The sequence below is a fragment of the Molossus molossus genome, unplaced genomic scaffold (genome assembly GCF_014108415.1).
Source record: "Molossus molossus isolate mMolMol1 unplaced genomic scaffold, mMolMol1.p scaffold_m16_p_18, whole genome shotgun sequence".
Classification (NCBI taxonomy): Eukaryota; Metazoa; Chordata; class Mammalia; order Chiroptera; family Molossidae; genus Molossus; species Molossus molossus.
Window position 1 is genome coordinate 42,095,211 of NW_023425353.1, and position 20,797 is coordinate 42,116,007.

Here is a 20,797-nt window from a genome sequence, read left to right on the forward strand (position 1 = left end):
ATATATGCCTTCTGAAATATACGTCTGCAGGCTTATGGTAAAATTAATAAAACCGAAATTAAAACTGACAGCTCTGAAATGATATGCTACCCTTAGCATATGGAATAACTACCGTGAACACTTATGGGGTTTGTTGCAAGATTATAGACAGTTACCCAATGGGGGATAACTTCTGAACTGTGCCGCTAAATCTCATTTGACAGGCTTTGGATTTGGCATAATTTTTCTGTAGCATTCTAGTGTTGGGTGAGCAATATGTTAGCTAAGATTCAGCTGACATTTTATGTCCAAGCCCTTCAGTCTTTCCCCTCCAAGTTCTCCCTCTCTTCCCTGTCACACCCTCCGCTTTCTCTCGTTCCCCTCTCTCCATATACACTCAATCTTATCTAAATATTTTAGCAGTTAGTTCATGGCTAGGGGATTCTTTTTGAAATATGATAATAAAAAAAATCCTTTTGTCTGGCTGAAAGTCTGAGTGTGCACATCTGCAAATCTGAGAGTTCATATTAGAGTTTTATCTACCTACCTATCTGTCTGTCTACCTATCTATTGATTTATTATGTCTTTCTTTTCCATACCCAAATGTTCATAGTCTTATTTCTTCTGTGATGGCAAAACATGCAAATTGCAAGGATTTAGGCCTGTAGGTTATGTTCAGTGACTCAAACTTTTATAAAGTCTCTCTTGGCCCCACTTCAGGCATGCGCATGTACACACACACACACACACACACACACACACACACACACACGGAGAGAGAGCCCTCCCCCCCCCCTTTAATAGATCTATTTATCTCTTTTTCTGATGAATGAAGGGCTGCTGGCCAGATGTTGACTTTGTAAAAAATAGCATTTTCCTTACAAAAGAAAGACTTCTGCAGTTTGGAGAAAGAATAGTTAAGAATTGGTTGCTACAATAGCAAAGAAATACTCATACATTGTAATTATGCTAAAACTTCAGGATTCCATATACTGGAAACTATGTGTTAGATTAAAATAGAAAATGGGGCCAGAAGGAATTTGAGGTGATTTTCAATGTATTCCTTCTCCCCTAGCCCAGTTTTACCTTGGAAACATAGAAGTTATAAAAACATGCTTCAAAATGAGTTAAAAAAAAATAAACACATATGAACAAATTGAGTGCTTTGGGGTAGAGATATGACTCCCTATTTAAACTCAAAGGACTTTCTAAAATTAGATAGACAGTTGCTTTTGTCATAGTTTAGATTGGTCTTTAAATAACTTTTTAATAATTGTTTCTAAATGATTTCTATCCCTGCAGTCAGCATCATCCATTGCTGTAAAATTGTTTTGTAAATAAGATGCTACACTAGAGCTGTAGACATTTTCAGTTATTGGCTCAACATCCAATTCACTCTTTTTCTTGGCAACAGGAATGCAATGAGCCCTGTTAAATCTTCCAGTCTCAAGCCTTCTCCCAGTTAGGAGTGAATTTGGCTTTGAACAATTCATTGTGTAAGCAGAGATCCATTGGTGATGACTCGGGAAGATTGTCCTCTTTTTACAGAATGGATGATGCCACTTTCCCACCTTATTGTTGATGCCACTTTTCCCTTCTTATTGTTGCCTTGATTGAGGTTGTGATGGTTCATATGTGGTAGCCATATTGTGACCACATGGCAAGCTGACATATTTAAGAGCCCTTGGCCTTGGCAATGTATCACTGCTGAGCCCAGGCTAGCACCTGTCATCTTCCACGATTTATTATAAACTAAAAAAAAAACAAAAAGAAGACAGAACCTTTCCATTTGTTTCAACTATCATGGCAAGTTTTTTGTTGCTATCAGCCAATTCTAACTAGTTTAAATGGTAAGTAGATGTCAAAGCTCATTTGTGGATATTACATTTATAATTTTGACGTTAAGTTTTCTGTTGTTACTGTTATTTTGCCTGTATTTTTTTTTCTATTTTTATCCCCAATTCAAATGGATCCTGGGCTCTGTGCTTTGGTGCCTAGAGTGATATTCGCAGTGTATTTCCTCTGTGTATTCTTTAAAAGCTTATATATCCAATGAGGAGTTTAGAGTTGGAGGAAAGGGGTACCTTTCAGTCTAAAAAAATTCCCCTGTCATGGGGAAGTCAAATGGGGTCTGTGGTCTAGTGAACCTTGAGGACTAAGAGTTGTGAGAATGTGGGTTTGTGGACTACCCAGAGCTGGGATCTGGACCCAGGAACTCCAAACCTCACTAAAGAGTCTGTATTCTAAGTATATAGTCCAGAAGCAGCAGAGACAGGGCATCTGCTAAGACAAACAATCTCCATGGAAGTCTCCATCATCCTCACCCCTCTGAGTGAGAATCTCCCATATGATCTCTCACTGCTATTCTTTCTCATTTCCTTACTGCATATACTCTTCAGGTGAGCTGTCTCTCAGAGTGGTATCCATGTTCAACAGGGTGGTTATCTGGTGCTCACCCATGACCGGAGGTGACACAAGATGTCTGTGCAGGGCTGTTCAGACCAGTCCATCTAGGCAAACAGTGTGACTACCCCTTCTCTCTGCTGCCGATCTATGGTAGTAAGACTTGCTGATGAGACTTGATATCACCTGGACAATTAGAGTAGTAGCAGGACCTGAGTCTTCTCCACTCTTAGAGCCATAGAGTTATGTTAGGGTTCTATTGTTGCTTCTTCTCTTTAGAGATAACTCTGAATTGGGGGAAAGTGCATGGGCCAAGACCCCTTGCTGGAAATATTGGCTTCTTTTATGTTGTGAGTCATAATTCCCATATGAAAATATACAAGACATAAATATATAGTTCAGTGAATTCTCACAAAGTGAACACTCACGTCACTCCTTTCCATTCAAGAAATAAAACATTGCCACTTCCCCAAAACCCTCCTCATGTGCTCTTGCAATAATCACTCCATCTTTCTTCCCTGAAGATAATCCTGATTTATCAATAGTCTTTGTCTTGCTTTTATATATAGTTTTACTGCTTAAGTGTGACTTACTAAACACTAGCGTTGTCTATTGTTTAATTTTGCAAGAATGGAATCATATAGTGTACACTTTTTTTGTTTGTGGCTTTTTTCAATCAAAATTATTTTGTTTGTGAAATTTATATATACATATATTACTGTGTATAGCTGCAAATCATTAATTTTCTATTGCTGTATAACATCCCATTACATAAAAACACCAACATTTATCTAGCATTTAATTGTTAAAGAGAATTTGAGTAGTTTCCAGTTCTTAGAATAAGAATTCAGATGACTTTAGTAAAAGCATCCAGGCTCAAAAGTAATACACAGGACCCATCCCCAAACCACTCCCACTACCACCAACTCATGTATTAGTTGTTTAATCTGTAGTTGAACCTCTGTCATAGAAAGAGTTTATCAGAGTACACTCAAGAGAACTTTCCTTTTAGGTCATCACGAACTGGTGCAAGAGAATACTTGGTTTTAAGTTTCTCCAATGAGTGCCTTCCTGAGATTTGTGAATTGCAACAGGACAATGTAAGTCTTGGAGTTGCTAGAATACAACCTGTAAATTGAGAAGCTATTGGCAGCTATGTTTTCCAACTAGACTGGAGAGAAATATTAGAAATCTCTGCAGATATTTCAGGAAATGGTGCATTCTTTATTAGAGTATTTCCTGGTGCATAGCAGGCACCCAATAAATATTTGTCAAATGGAAGAATGAATGAATGACTATCCACTTGAAATATTTTATATCCCAAGATCTAGAACATTAAGCACATGCTTTAATGATGTCAGTTCTCATTTGATCCTTACCATAAATCCCTCCCTATTTCTTACAGAAACCAAATGCAACCTTTCAAACATGTGTAGGCTTCTGCATCTGGGTGATTCAGAACCGAAGGGGTTAATGTAGAGTCGGAGGCCTGCACAGGATTTCTGTGAAGCACAAAAAGTACAGTGCCAACAAAATCCCCTGAAGAGTAAACAAAACTTGGAACTGTTGCAAACAATAAATTGTCAATACCTTATAGAAGCAATGGATAATGAAAACTTATCATGCCTATAGTTAGTATCCTCTTTAAAAGAATTTACAGAGTCTATGAAATTAAATTCTGTGCACAGTTCTCTTAATTTGTCCTTAATTAAACAATACTCCATAAATGGTGCATTCAGTGACCAAATGTTCAGAGACAGCAAAATGGTGGGTCCCAAGCCATTAGGAATGAAATAAAGGCAGTCCCTGGAGAGTCTGCAAGAATCTGGTCTCTCTAAGTGACAACTGATGGTTTAGGAAAGATAATTAACTTTGCAATTACAAACTGCAGCCTCCACCAGTGCTATTTTTTCCCCAGTATAATCTTTAAAATGTTGGATTATTTCTTATAACATGAAATAGTTTGCTTGGAAAAGGGACTAACAAACAAATACCCCACCTTAGTCTGCTGAGTTCATCAGGAATTTAAACCTTATTGATTAATTTAATGGGTATTTTTTTATTCCTAATGTTAGATCAATATCCACTTAATGTGCAATCCTATGCAGATTCTAAACACTAAAATTTCAGCAGTAAATTTATACAAGTAGCAAAACAATATTTAGAGTTTACACAAAACCAGGAAAGATTTTTTAATCAGAAAATAAACATAAAATTACTGTTCAATAAATTAAGAGTTAAAACTGTTAAAGAACCCTTATTTCTCCTATAGATTTAGTAACTTTATGCCATTTTTTTCCAGCTTAAGTGATTCTCTGAAAATCTCATTACTTTATTTATTATAGATTTTTAAATTACCTTAGTACCGGAATAATCCAGTTTTCCTCCTCCATCCCCTAAGAATTCAGTCTACCTTAACTCTACCTGGCCAACTTTTCTGAATGTAAATTGACACTGTGCTTTAGGCAAATGTTAATGACAAATAATAATAGCTTTTTCCCCCCTAAAATTTGTTTGGGTTAAGAACACCTTCATTGTGTCTATACACATAAAAAAATGTGAACTGTAAAAATATTCTGGACTAGTTTGGGACCCAAAATATCCATCTTCTCCTCAATACTATCAACTCGTCAGACGACAGTGCCCTCTCTACCTTTTTGTGGCCCTGCCCTGCCTCCGGGTTTGATGGGATTTCTCAGCTAAGCCTGGACCACATCATTTCGAGTAGGGAAAAGAGATGAAGGAACACATTCACTGCTAACTCCTAGCCCAAAACGTCATTGCCTCCTTTTTGGACAATCACTGAAGTTTCATAACTGGTCCCTCTGTGTTTATTCCCTCAACACTCAAGTTTATTATCTGCAATTTCAAGATGAACATGCCTATGGCCCTATTTTGGTCACAGTGTTCTTCAAGTCTATTCATGTTACAAATGGTGTGCTTTATTCACTGCACAGCACTGCATTCCTCACGGTAGGGAATGTGCAAGATTCATTCTTGTATTTCCCTGACAACCGCCACAAGACCTTGGTAGAGTACTTCTAAACATTTATTCACTGGATGTCACTTTGCTGAACATCAGCGTGCATTTTGCATGGACAAGGTCTGCCAGTATATACAGGAATCATTTGCTCAACAAACCTTTAATATGTTTCTTTACTGAAGGACTTCCCTGAGCCTTAACTATGCTAGTGTACTTGTGGTGTTCCAAAAAAAAAAAAAGATAAAGGAAACGTCAAGTCACCGGGAACACTTTTTCCCTGGAACATCTTGGATAGCTGGTGCTCGTGCTCTGTGGAGCACACATTTAGTGAAATACAGTTCAACAAAATAAAGTGTTAAGCATTTAGAGAGAATTAAAAGCCTTTCATGATTTGGTTCTCATTTCTCTTCCTATTGCACCCCATTTGCCGTTTTCCAAATTTCCTGTTATTAACTTCATATTCTAGGCAAAAGGCCATTTGTTGTTCTAACACAGCCTATGCTTTGCTGAACACTTGTGTTGGCTCTCTCCCACCTAACTTTCTCAGTTAAAATTTTACCCATAACTTTAGACCCCCAAGAAACGCCTTCTTATCTATTTAGCCTTGGTTTATTACTTCACTAAATATGACTTCCCTGTGTTCTCAAATTCTATACTCCAATTTCTGTGGCACATATGTCTATCTGTTGAATATTATGGCTAATGATGGACACATTTCCATGACTAGTTTACAAATTCTTACAAGAAAACTATTGTATATTGAGTTCTCACCATGAGCTAGCCACTCTTATAGGCATGTTATTCATTTGTTTTCTCAGTCATTCATTCATGCATCCACCCCCTTTCTTTGATCCAGCTGTCCACCATATTACTGAGTTACCAAAGCATGTTCTGGGGTCACGCATTGGGACTGCAATAGTAAACAAGGTAGAAAAAGCACATCCATGACAGAGTTTGTATCTTATGAAAGAACATAGACCATAAAACAGAATGGTAGACAGAGAATAACAACTAGGGATGAGATGATTGTATTGTCAAAGTGGTCAAGACATTTTGTATACATTAGCTCATTTAACCCTTCAAATGACATTCTGAATTACTTATTGTTATTAACAGTTTATATATGAGCAAGTTGAAGTTAAGTGAAGTCCCATAGGTTGACCAAGGTCATTTAGATCATAAGTATTAGAACCAAGGTAATGTATATGATTGTGCAGGTGTGCACTGAAAACTTCAGAGTAGCATTGATGTCCTCTGCTGTGTAAATAGTCTCTATCAGTCAGAATTTGACAGAGAATCAGATTCACTAAGAGTGATGTGCAGAGTTTTATAATAGAGATCAGGTTTACATAATGAAGAGTCTACGAAAAGTTGTTGCCTCTTTATCTAGTGTAGGATGGAAGTCACCATGGGTGACCAGGGCTGTTAGTGCTAAGAAAATGTTACATAAAGTGGGGGAAAGCAAGGACAAACTAACAGCCCAAGGGAAAAATGGGTCCCGCAAGGACAAACTGGATCCCAGAGGAGAAATCCGAACACATGTCCGTGTCTCACCGCATTCAACTTCAGTGAAGGGGGCACTGTGCAGGAGGAGCTGGTGCCTTTCACCTTGTGGCTGTAGATGCTGGCCTGGGTCTCAGAACTGTGTGTGTGTGGGGGGAGCTCCTGTGAGAACTAGAGAGTCATGGTTTGGTTGCTGCCCGTAATTATGAGGTGGGCCACAGGATCAGTGACAGTGCGCACAAGCTACAACAGTGCAGGTTGCCCTACAGTGAACTTAAGGTGTAATGGTTGTCAATTCCAAGTCTTATACATATTTCTCATGTGGCTATTTCCAGCGAGAATCATGTAGGAAAAAGAATACCTGGAAATGTACCTCCACCTTAACTAAGATGACACAGTGGCCCTAGGCGGTGCGGACCTTGCGAAGCCATACATAGCATCATTGCAGTAGAGACCGGCTTCCATCTAGACTTTGGGACTGCAAAAGTTGCATGCTTCGACTCCATAGTATTACCTCCTTCATAGGAGACACAGTGTGTCTCATATTTGTATATCTCACAATACCTCTCACGGAAAGGAAGTGCTTACTAAATAGTAAATAAACATTTCACATGGTATTTAGCGGTAGAGGCCCGATCTCAAAGTGCCGAAAGTGACGCTAGAGGAAAAATCATTATGTTCTCTCAAGTTGATTAGAATGTAGCAAAGCGCACAGGCTAGAAGAAAACTTTTGACCAGAGAAAAATAGAATGATCTCTTTGCCACTGAAACGCTTTGCTCTTAGGAGAGGGGGCCAAGGGTCCCATTTCTGAGCAAGAGCGTTTTTGTTCCGGCATTACGAGACCAGCATCGCCCTGGGACAGAAGCGTCGGCATCGCCTGGGAACTTGTTAGAAATAAAAATTCTCAAGTTTCACCCCAGATCCACTGAAATCCTGGGGGTCGGGCCTGGCAGTCTGTGTGTGAATGGGTCCTCCCGGTGATTCTGATACACGCTCAAGTTTGAGAAGCACTGATCTAGACATGCTACATTGCTGGGCCAATGAATACAAGGAGAAGCTGAAGTAGGTCCCATTTGGTGAAGCTCCGTGTTTTGTGAGTGAAAGAAATAATACCAAGAAGCACTGAGCTGCAACTTCAGATAAGTCAGGATAGCCAAGCAGAAGTGGAAATGGCAGCAAGCGCCACTAGAGGCCAATGCTAATTGGAACCAGTACATCATGCAGGTGCAAATGAGAAGCGGCCACCGGAGGCCCGGCAGGGGATTTCTCCAATGGTCTGTGGCAGAACCCTTTCCACCAATGCTCCTGTGGCAAGTGGGTTGCTGATTTCTTATTACTGGGCAAGCTGTGGTTAAACTAAGGAATTACATCCTGGGTTTCCACCGTGTTGATCATGCAATTTGATATAAATGTTCATGAAATAGTGGCAAAATCACATTGCCCTCTCTAGTTTATGTGTGGTCATTGTCTCTCAAAGAAAAGTCAGTCCCTGTACAATCAATCATGAAAAAGCCCCAGTGAGCCCTGGCCAGTTTGGCTCAGCAGTTAGAGCATTGGCCCTTGGACCACAGAGTTGCGGGTTCCATTCTGGTCAAGGGCACGTACCCCAACTGTGGTTCAATCCCCGGCCCTGGTCAGCGTCACGCGGGAAGCATCTCTCTCTCTTTCTCTCCTTCCTCCTCCTTCCTTCCCACTCTATCTGAAAAAATCAATGAAAAAATATCATCAAGTGAGGATTAAAAAAAACTCACAAAGCCCCACTGATAAAAGTTTCTAGGACTAAGTACTCTCTCTGTTGCCTTATCCATCTGCCTGCAGCTACTTCTTAACCCGTGCTCCTTTCCCTCGTCCCAGAGTGCCGCTCCACGTCCTGAGCATAGCCATACACTCATCTCTCCAACTCAATGTGTGATTCTGGTAGGATAATATTTTGAAGTGTAATCTCTGCGGAGGGTTTTTCACCCATTAGTTCCTCCTTGCTCCTCTATCCCACGAGCAAAGCTGAAGACCTAGCTAAGTGGCTTTCTGTTCCACCATGGTAAGACTTTAGGGGACCTTAGCAGATATGTCAAAGCTGCAGAAAGAGGACTGAGCTATAGACAAGATGTCTTAGTAAGCCCTGGCTGGTTTGGCTCAGCAGTTGGAGCATCGGCCTGAGGACCAGAGAGTACTGGGTTCGGTTCCTGCTAGGGGCACGTACCAAAAAAAAAGATGTCTTAGTAAAAAAAAAAGTACCTGGGGGTGGGGGATGGGATTTCACTTAGGCTGAGTGTTGGAGATTTGAAAGAGAAGAGAGAAGGAAGACTGGGATGTAACTTCCGTATAGCCTGAGAGTGGAGAGTATAGTCAGGGAAAAAAGGAAAAAAAAAAGTTTATCAGGTATATCTAGGCCTATGGAGAAGAGGAAATCCCAAAGAAGGATCCCAGGGCCCCAAACCTCAAGTAGATGAAACAGAGACCTTTCAGGACGTGGAGGCCACTGCAGTCACTCTGGACAAATGACCCATGTCTAGCTGCACAGCATCACTTCCGAACACCTCACCACTGTGTACAGTTCCAAAAGTGGGATGTGAAGAATGGCAAAGGTGGAATTTCCCTTAAACCAATTAAGTGGGCTGATTTATGGAAAAGAGACTAGTATTTCTTGTTCAACTAAGTGTATAAAATGAACTTAATACTTCCTCAGACGGCACCATTTTTCTCACTAGGATTATGTCTTTCCAATAGCTTTATTTTGATAAACACTGTACTGTATAGGGAAGACATATTATCCTGAAATGAACTTAAACATTGCTAGCTAGCTTGGCTGCTTTTGGAGGTTAATTGCCAGAAATAGGAGAAAAAAAAAAACAAAACAGGAGGAGGCAGATTTAACCAAATTCCAGATTTAGTCATTATAATTGGGTATATGAATTCTAAGTTGAAAGGGTCAGATACCAATGGTACTAATGGGCCCTACAGTGGTCTAACTTGGTAGTTTGCTCCCCTTGGCCTAGTAGAGAGTCAAGCTGGTATTTATATATACAGAATGCAATCTAGTATGATATTCCAGATAAATAGAATTAAGTCCTATACACTAGAAAGATTGAAGAAGGAGTGATTTAATGTATCGATTGGGGGATGTATAAGTCAGGATCCCAAACAAAATAGGTGGGGCATTGAAAATAGAATAATTTTAGGAGAATTTTTAAAAACAAAAGTATAAATGTAAAAGGACCCAGGGCAAGGAGTCCTCATCTAGGACTTAGTAGAAGCTGAGCTGTTACCATCCAAGGTCCAAAGGGGAGGAAAATGTATTAGGGGGGGAGAAAGGTACCAGGGCCCTGAGGGAAAGTTGAGTATAGTCAGAAGCCTGGAGGGGAACAGTGCTCTTCACTTGAGAGACAAAGCTAGACAGTGAGTTCACTGGGAAAATACATCCACAGATCTTACTCTCTTGCCTCTTTCCGATCCCCTCCTACAGGTCCCTGCAGGCTAAACCCAGCCTGAAGTCACAGGATTTGAGAGCCCAGTTGATATAGTTCATGAACTTGTCCTTTCTAGGCAGAGCGGAGTAGGGAGCAAGGGAGGGGGGCTGGAGGGGGAAGCAGAGGGTAAGTGGGCTACAAACCGTGTCTGCAAGGAGGTGATACCTCAAGACATTTTGAAGGATCCGTAGAAGTTGGCTAGGTACGTAATGAAAGGAATTAACTTAGATTCGCTTTCAAGTTAGTTTTATGTTGATAAAATGGCATCTAAAATTTTCTGAGCACATTTCCACCTACTAGATTAAAGGATAAAAACGTCATAGCACTTGTACTGGAGGATATGGAATTTCTTAAGATAATCTAGTACATTAATACCAAGTTACCTGTTGTGGAGGATTGAATTTTGTCCTCCCAAAGAGGTGGAGGCCTCATCCCTATCCTATACCTGTGAATCTGACCTTATTTGGAATATGGTCTTTGCAGATGATCAAGTTAAGATGAGGTTATTGGGGGGAGTGGGGGAGATCCTAATCCAAAAGCTTATAAAAAGGAGAAATTTGGACAGGAACAGATAAGCACATTGTGAGTAACTCCATGTGAAGATGAAGACAAACATCAGGGTGATGCGTCTCTAAGTCCAGGAATAGTAAAAATTACCAGCAACCCACCAGAAGCTAGGCAAGACGCATGGGAGAGATTCTCCCTCGTGGCCCTCGGAAGGGCCACCTGCTGACACCTTGGTCTTGGACTCCTGGCCTCCAGAATATGAACCATACGTTTCTGTTGTTTAAGCCCCCAGTTTATGATATTTTATGACAGCAACCCTAGCACTAATACATCTGTAACCAGTATATCATCTATAATTCTTTTCCTCAGTTACAGAACAAATGTGCCCATGATAAGAAATTTATATAAAACATAATATAAATGATCAGTTCTATGTAGTTTTTAATGAGATTTTTCCCCAAGGAGGTCAATATACCATAAAACCAGTGAAGCAAGCTTGAAGGTCCCCCCACTCCATTTACTTTGACCCCTTCTAAGTCCCTTTCTTTAATCGTATATTCTTAATGTGAGTTCTTTTTCTCAAAGAAGTTACCCTAGATTACATAAGCTTTGGATTCACAGCACCTGGATTCACTCTTCATCCTAACCTTTGTTGTTATAACCTCCAACCTCAACTAGTTACTCAGCACATTTTGATATGATATCTTTACTTCGAACGTCACTCCAAAGATGCTATCAAATTCATTGTTCTTATAAACAACAACCATTAAAAATAAGCTCAAAGGAAGATACACCAAACAAAAAGAACAACCTTGAGAGTCCTTAAGCATACAGTGTTTTACACCTAGTGGAATTCCAAAATGAAGACAAGAAGCCTTCTCTAATCTGCACCAAATGGTGATTTTTGTATTTTATTTATCTATTTTTTATGTGAGATTTCTAGTGTCTAGTGAATTATCTCAGTGAGAAAGTCCATTTCTAATATCCCACCATTTTTTTCCAGGTCCTGAAACCTCAATTGCTTTGGAGAGAAGATGGAATCAAATTAAAATTACACTCAATAGTGTATCTAAATGGAAGCAACCTTCCTTACTGTGTGGACTCATTAGGAGTGAACATCCACAGATTCCAAAATGTACCTCATTAATTAGGTGGACATGCCCAGTACGCCGAAGCAGGATGGAAGGACCCTGGTGCTATGACCTGACATGGCTGTGACTCTGGGGGCTTTCTGTCATTGTAATTTATATATCACCTCTACAACATGAGCCCCACTCCCATCTTTCATTGAAATAACCATCTCCAGCCATCACAAGTATGTACTTAAACTTAAATCCTATTTTAGAAAGAGAAAAGCAGACATCTCTCTAAAAACTGCTTGGGGAATTAGACTAGGTAGCTGAGGTACTGCTGAGATTATCTCAGAAAAATAAAACACTTTTGTTTTGTTTTTTTGTCCCGGACGGACAGCAACATCCTGGCACTTGTCCTGGCCATGACGACTAATGAGAAGTTGTAGAGTTCATACACACCACCTGATATTTTCTTTTGCAAAAATGTGCATGACTTTTACCTGGCGCTTAGGTGGACCACCTATTGCTTCATGCTTCCATATGGAGGGGCTCTGCTTGAGAAACAGTTTAGGCTCCTCTGCACTCTCTCATTCCTTCCTACCCCGGGGAAAGAGAACTCATCTGATTGGTGAGTTTGGGAGAAGGGATTGGGAGTTCCTTGAGCAGTACCTTCCCTCCTCCTCTGTTTGAGTCCACTTGTCTGTAGAAGGTACCTGTCTGCCATGTGGTCAGTATCCCTGGGTCAAGGATAACAGCCTCAATGTTATCCAGCTATACTTATGACTAGATGTGGAATTCTGTTTCGGATTGTCCCTAAAAATAGGCTGCCAACAATTCCTCCTCTTCCTGTGCTTGCTTGCATAGTCTCTCATCAACAAGTGGAATGTATTTCCTCACGCCTTAATCCAGGCTGGCCTTTTGATTTGTTTATATCAATAGACTGCAGTGGAAATGTTATATGAGTTCTATACCTTGAAAAGCCTGACAGCTGCCATCCACCCACCACCACCACCACCACCACCTTGGAATCTGGCCATGTTATATGGAAGTCCAGGCTGTCCTGCTGGAGAGAGAGGATATGGAGAGGAAATACCATGTGAAACAAGGAGTGATTTGGAAGATAACTAAAGTATCACAGCCAACTCCCAGCACCAAAGGTGCCAGACATGAGAGAGTTCCCTTGGACCACGCAGTCCAACCTGCCGGCTACCTGAACACAGCCACATGAGTGACCTGAAACAATACTACATGGAGCAGAAGAACTGTCCAGTCAACTCACAGAATCATCAGAAGTGACAAAACATTGTTTGAGCACAACGAGATTGGAGCTTTGTTATACAACAATAGATAACATCCTTTTTTTAAAAAAAAAAAGAATAATTTTATGTCATTTTAGGGTTGAAGATTTAGCAAGCCCATTTGGACACAAACTTAAATCACATTCTACAAATAGCTTGATCAGTAATTAAGATGATATTTCAATCTTCATCTTTCTACTCTTGGGTCTGCTTATTAATTAAGTCCAAGCTCTGGAGAAGAAGAAAACAGTACTATATATTGACAGGCTAAGACTCCTCAACTGGAAAGTATCACATTGATCTACCCAAACACCTGTATATCCTTCGAAGGTCAGCCCAAATGTTACCTCCAGAAATTCTTACTTGATTCCAATCCCTCCTCTCTGTTTCCCTGGAGTATAACGATCACAGCACGTATTTTCACTTTGTTTTCCACATTAGCTTTTGTGTGTGGAGATCAGAGGACATTCTATTTGAAACTACATCAGCACACTCAGAATCAGGCCCAGCATAAAGTTATGTTTAACAAATTCCTATTGAACGTAATACTTGAGAAACGTTACCTGGTTCACCTCAGGAAATAGTGTGAAACTACCTCATTTCCACAAACTTTTTGTTTTTTCTAAAAGTTTTCTTTTCAATGCTTTGGTCTACCATTTAGTGGTAATGGGAAGAGCACTAGCTTCTGACCGAGAGAGAGTTGGATTTCAAACTTATCTCTGCTACTTCTCACTTACGTGGCTTTGGGCAACCACTTTAAATTTCTAAGCTTTAATGCCCTCATTGTAAGAAGATAGGAATGATTATTGTTAGAATTTCAGTGATAGATTTTTAAAAACAAATTTATTGATATAATTTACATATAATACAATTGACCCATTTAAAGCGTATAATCACCACAATCTCATTTTGAAATTCTCCCATCACCCCCCAAAGACAGCACATATCAATGAACCGTGACTTTCTGTTTCCCTCTTCCCCCTAATCCCCAGCAAGCACAAATCTGCTTTCTGCCTGTACAGAATTATCTATTCTAGATATTTACTATATTGGGATCATACAATACAGCATCTTTTATGACCATGTTTTTTCACTTAGCATAATGTTTTCAAGGTTTATTCATGTTGTAGCATTTACCAGTACTTCATTCCTTTCTATTGCTGAATAATATCTATTGTATGGCTATACAACATTTTTGTTGTTTATTTATTAGTCGGTGAATTGTTGGATTTTTTTCCTACTTTTTGGCTATAATGCTGCTATGTTGCTATGCATATTTGTGTATAATCTTTTGTGTGGAAATATGTTCTCATTTTTCTTAGGCAGATACCTAGGAAATTGCAATGTATGAGTGTTCTAATTTCTCCACGTTCTCATCAATACTTGCCATTTTTTATTTTACTCATCATAGTGGATGTGAAGTTATATCTTAATTGTGGTTTTTACCTATATCTCTCTAAAGAATCATCATGTGAGCATTTTATCTTGTGCTTTTTTATCATTAATTTATCTTTCTTGGAAATGTCTATTTATATCCCTTGTCTATTTTTTAAATTGGGTTATCTTTCTATTGTTGAGTTGTAAGGTTTCTTTAGATAATCTGGATATAATTATTTTATCAGATTTGCAAACATTTCTTTGCATGATTAGGAATATATGAACTTTCTAGGTGGTAACCTTTGAGACACAGAAGTTTTTAAGTTTGATGAAGTTCAATTTATTTTTTCTTTAGCCACTTGTTATATAGACATGATATTATATCTAAGAACAATTTGCTTAAACCAAGGTCACAAACATTTACTTCTATATTTTCTCCTAAGATTGTTATGGTTTTATCTCCTAGATTCAAAATATAACCTATTTTTAGTTAATTTTGTGTATGGTGTGAGGAAAGGGTCCAACTGAATGTTTTTGTTTTTTTGTTTTTGTTTTGTTTTGTTTTTTTTTTGCACGTGGATATTCGATTGTTTCAGCACCATTTGTTGTCAAGATCGGTATTTTCTCTTGAACTATCTTAACACCCTTCTTAAAAAATTATTGATCATAAATGTAATGGTGTATTCCTGCACTCTCAATTCTGTTCCATTACCAGGATCTATTTTAGATTTATATTGACGTAGTGTCAGAGAAATATAGGAACTTTACTCCTTTACAGCTCCATTCTCTGCTTCCCTTTTTTTGTGCTATGGTTGTTATATATACTATATCTTTATATGTTTCAAACACAATATATTGTTTTAATTATGTTTTTTTAAAGAAGCTAAGGAGAGAAAGAAGGACAAGTGTATATTTGTAGAGTTTGTTATATTAACCTTCTTATTTACCTTTTCTGGTGTATTTATTTCCGTGGGTTTTAGTTATCTGGTGCTATTTTCTTACTCTAATAAGACTATATCCCTGCTCACCTCCTTTGTACTGCTATTATCAAGAATATTACATTTCTGTATGTTATAGGCCCAATTGTACAATTATATACATATTGTTTTATACTACATAATTATATTTACTACCACTTTGTTTTTTCATGTGTGTTCAAATTACTGTCTGGGGTTACTTTCTTTCAGCCTGAAGAATTTTCTGTAGTATTTCTTGTAAAGCATGCCTTCTAGCAACAAATCCTCTTAGTTTTTGTTTACCTTGGAATGCCTATTTTTCTTTATTTTTGAGAAATAGCTTTGCTGGATATATTTACTTTCAGCACTTTATTTTTTTAATTAATTAATTAATTGATTGATTGATTTTTGTTACAGATGTTTCTCCTTTTTTCCCTACTGACACCCTCCTCCTTGCTTCCATCCTGCCCCACCCCCAAAACACTATCACAGTATTGTTGTTTGTGTCCATTGGTTATGCATATATGTATATAAGTTCTTTGATTTATCTCTTTCTGCCCTCCTACCCCCTTTCCCTCTGACGTTTGTTAGTCTGTTTCCTACTTTCGTGTCTCTGGTTCTATTTAGTTCATTCATTAGCTTATTTTGTTCATTATATTTCACAAATATGTGAGATCCTGTGATACTTGTTTTTCTATGACTGGCTTATTTAACTTGGCATAATACTCTCCACGTCCCTCCATGTCATCCCAAAGGGGAAGAGATCTTTCTTCCTTGCATCTGCATAGTACTCCATTGTGTACATGTACCACAGCTTTTTTTTTTATCTACTCATCTACTGATGGACACTTGGGCTGTTTCCAGATCTTAGCTATTATAAATAGTGCTGCTATGAACATAGGGGTACATATATTCTTTCTGGTTGGTGTTTCAGGCTTCTTAGGATATATTCTTAGAAATGGGATCACTGGGTCAAATGGCAGTTTGATTTTTAATTTTTTGATGAAACTTCATATTGTTTTCCATAGTGGCTGTTCCAGTCTGCATTCCCACCAGCAGTGTACTGGCATCCCTTTTTCTTCACATTCTGGTCAGCAATTATTGCACAGTTCCTCGTTAGTATGGTGGTTAGTACCCTTGCCTGTCACGTGTGAGATCAGGGTTCAATCCCCCCAATGGGGGAGTTGCTGCATACCTCACACCTGCCAGAATGGCTGCCATCTACTTTTAGCACTTTACATTTTCTTTCAGCATTCATTGTTTCTGATGAGAAGTCATCTGTTAACCTTTGTGTTTCATTTGAATATGAGTCATTTTCTTACTATTTTCAAAATTTTCTCTTTGTCATTGTCTTGTAACAGTTTAATTATGATGTGTCTAGGTGTGGATTTCTTTGAATCTGTCTTAATTGAAGGTTCTTGAGCTTCTTGGATGTGCAGATTAATGTGTTTCATTAATTCTGGGAACTTTAACCTTTATTTATTAAAATACTTTTGCTCTTCTATCACTTCTTCAAATGGTATTCTTTAGGCTTATTGTTAGCGCACCTAATAGTATCCCATAGTTCTCTAAGGCTTTAATAATTTTTCTTTCTTCCCTGGTTGTTTCCAGACTGCATATTCTTTATTGACCTATCTTAAAGTTCTCTAAATCTCTCTTCTACCAGCTCCAATCTACTGTGGAACCCCAATATATTATTGTAGTCATTTACAATAATATATTGCAGGTATACTGTTACTGAGTCTAGTACCCATGGAGTTGTTGTTGTTGTTTATTTAATACTTTTTTTACTTGCTTAATAACTTGGCTGAACTGATTCTGAAATGTCTGTATTCCCTACAGTGTCCCTTACATGTTGTTCCTCAGAGGGGGCAACCTTGACTATATATACAACACCCTGACTTCCTCCTCTCCCATCACCTACCTGGGATGACAATGGTTTTAGCCAGGCTGTCTTTGCCTGATTTCTGTTATGTTTCTGACTAATCTGCCTGTACTGGTATCATACACAGTTGTTAGTCTTCAGTAATTGCTTGTTGATTGCTCTATAGTTTTCAACAACATCCCAGACCATGAGCTACTACATCATAAATGGACTTTTTTTCCCCTTTATCCTCATTCAAGAATATTTTTCCATTTATCTTCAGATAGAGTAGGAGAGAGGAAGAGAGAAAGAGAAACATCGATGTGAGAGAGACACATTGGTTGCTTTCTGCATGACCCCAACCAAGGCTGGGATGAACTGCAACAGAGGTACATGTCCTTGGCTGGAATTAAACCCATGACTCTTTGGTCCATGGGCCAATGCTCCAACCACTGAGCCAAACTGGCAAGGGCTAAATGGACTCTTTTTTAGGAAAAGTCCTTGAGGCTTGCTCAGACCCCTGGAGTTCATTTTTTAGCCACATCTTTCCCTGGTTCTCTCTGGTAAACTTCTGGTTGGTCAGAAGTTGTGCTAATTTCTATCATGGAGTGACTAGACTCCTTTAATTGCTCATCACCAAAATCCCCATTGTTTTTTATTATGTCCTCATAAGTTTGAACTTCTCTACGCTTTCTTCCCAATAAAATCAGTCTCGTTACAGAGAGGTAGAGCCCTCTCGACTATTTTAGCCTGCCTCTTCCCCTGGGCAGAACCTCAACAGCGTTGGTATGGAGCTGGGACATAGATAGTGGCCAGCTTCTTTCAGGGTGACACCCCTATTGTATGAGAGAAACCCCGATCCAGAAGATAGCCAAATGAATGAACTAGGATGAGGGCAATCAGGATTCAATATTCTTGACCTGCCATACTTTGGCTAGAGTACCCACCCTGCAAGTGGAGACTGGGTGAAAGAAGGAACCACATCTGGGCCACATCTGACTTGAATAGAGATTATGCCAGCTGGAGCTTGGGGAGAGGAGAAATGCTCATGTCTTGCCCTGCGGGGAGGAAACTTGGCCCTAACCTGAACATCGGGATCCCTGTGATTTTGCCACATCCACCAGGAGTGGAGTTTCCATCCCACGAAACTGAGGTGGGAAGAGGAGAAGATCTGGTTGTAGTTCAAATGCCACAGACTTACACTGTTCTTACCCAGATTTAGTAAATTTGGTCAAATAGTTGTTTCTTCATTTGCAGCATGGCTTTAGAATAATTTCCAGGGTTTCTAAATATTTTTAAAAACAATTTTTCACCAGTTATGGTTGTTTCATTGAGTACATCTGCAGAGCCCCTTACACTATCATTCAAAATCAGTGTTGACTTATGTTTCGCTCATTGTAGGTTCAATAATCTTCCAGCGCCTTGTTCAGAATGGAAATTTTGCATATTTTAAAAAATTTAATTCAAATATAATTGTTTTTCTTTTTTCTCTATTTGTGTAGTGAGTCTGGGTCAAGGGTATGAAATCTTCAAAGATCAAGAACAGAGATGGACCAGAAACAGAGACTGGAAATTTGAGAAACATCCAGTGATATATAGAATAATAATACCATTATCCGCACAGAAAATGTAACTTATATTTTAATGCAAACCACACACACACACACAACCTGAATAACTGCTGTGTGGTCCAGTCTATACCTGAGATACATTTTTAAAAGTAGTCTAGCATTTAATTTGAAATACAATTATGTGTTTTGTTTTGTTTTTAAAACATTTTTTTTCTTTATTAATTTGAGAGAGAGAGAAAGGAAGAAAGAGAGAGAAACATCCATGAGAGAGAACGTCGATTGGCCGCCTCCTGCATGACCCCCACTGGTGATTTGACCCACAACCTGAGCATGTGCCCTGACTGCAAATTGAACTGGTGACCTCTTGGTACATAGGTCGATGCTCAACCACTGATCCACACCAGCTGGGCCAATTATGTGTTTTTTAAAGTCTCTTATAAATATTGATAGAGAATATCATGTTGATATAATCGTATTTTAAAGTTTTTATACCTTGATAACTCTTTCCTTTAAGTTAGGACCTAAGTCTTTCTCTGTTCTCTCGAAAAGGAATTTTTCTCCCCACCACTACCTCCCAACACAACCCATTCTACACTGGCTTTGTTTTTCTCTCTTCCTGCCCCCACTCGCCCTCCCCCTATTTGGATATGTTTGTTTATCTTCTGCCACTAACACTGCTTTTTCCGATGTCAATCACTCAGGCTATTGTCAGTGTTCTCTCCCTGAGTTCTTTCCCTGATTCTCTACAATAAAGACTCAAGATCTAAGCTGGCAGGCACTGAATTCTCCTTAACAGTGTGTGGAGAGAAGAGTTTGAAAACCCAAACACTAATTTTTTGTTTCCTGTTCACAAGGGAAAAAAAAGATTGCCAATGTTGAAATCCTTCTGGAGATAAAAATGTCAATCATGGCATGGTGAACTGGAACCCTAACATGAAATGTTGGAGGAGAAAAAAATTAATTCTTATTCTCATTCATTTTGTTCTCAGGTACTTTGGAAAAACTAAAGCATCTTAGCAGACATTTTAATAATACCTGTCTCATAAAATTTAATTATATAACTAGCATAAAAGCTACCTGTTCAGTAGGTTTTCAATTAATAGGATTATATTTGTGTTCTCTGCCTCCTATTGGGCAATCAAGATTATACACACCAAGGATGGGTGAGTGCTACACCACTTCTTTAGGCTCCTACTGGTTCCTTTAGATCATCCTGAACACATAAAAATATGCCTAGAATGCTGGCAATGATTTTCCAGGATTTAGCAGTTGAGAAGAGAATCTTCTGAGAGTGTCTTAGGGTTATTCATGAACATATTTGCTGTACAGATGTACATTGGTAGAATTCAAGCAGGAACTGATGCCGTGTTCTACATTTACGTTAATTAACACAACACTGGCAAGTGACACGGTGCCTAATTTTTAAAATATTTTTTAACTCACTATTATTTATGTCGACCTCTTGAACATATAATATGGAAATATTTTTCTTACCAAAACAGTATTTCTTCTGTCTTATGAGCCTTCTGTTTTCTCATTGGAGGGTTTCTCCTATTTTCTATCTAATAAAGTTAAAAATTAAACGCAGAGGATAGGTGATCGACAAATAGATAGACTTTTTTGAGGTTCTAAAATACCGAGTTAATATAAAATGCTAGAGATAAGCACAATTAGACTGGGGGATTTCTTTTTCTCAAATGTATATAGAAAATACAATTTACCAAGAAAGTGAGTCTAGATGCTACAGGACTATGAAAACATTCTACCACCTACTGACATGTGATGAACCACTATCACCACTACCATGATGAACAC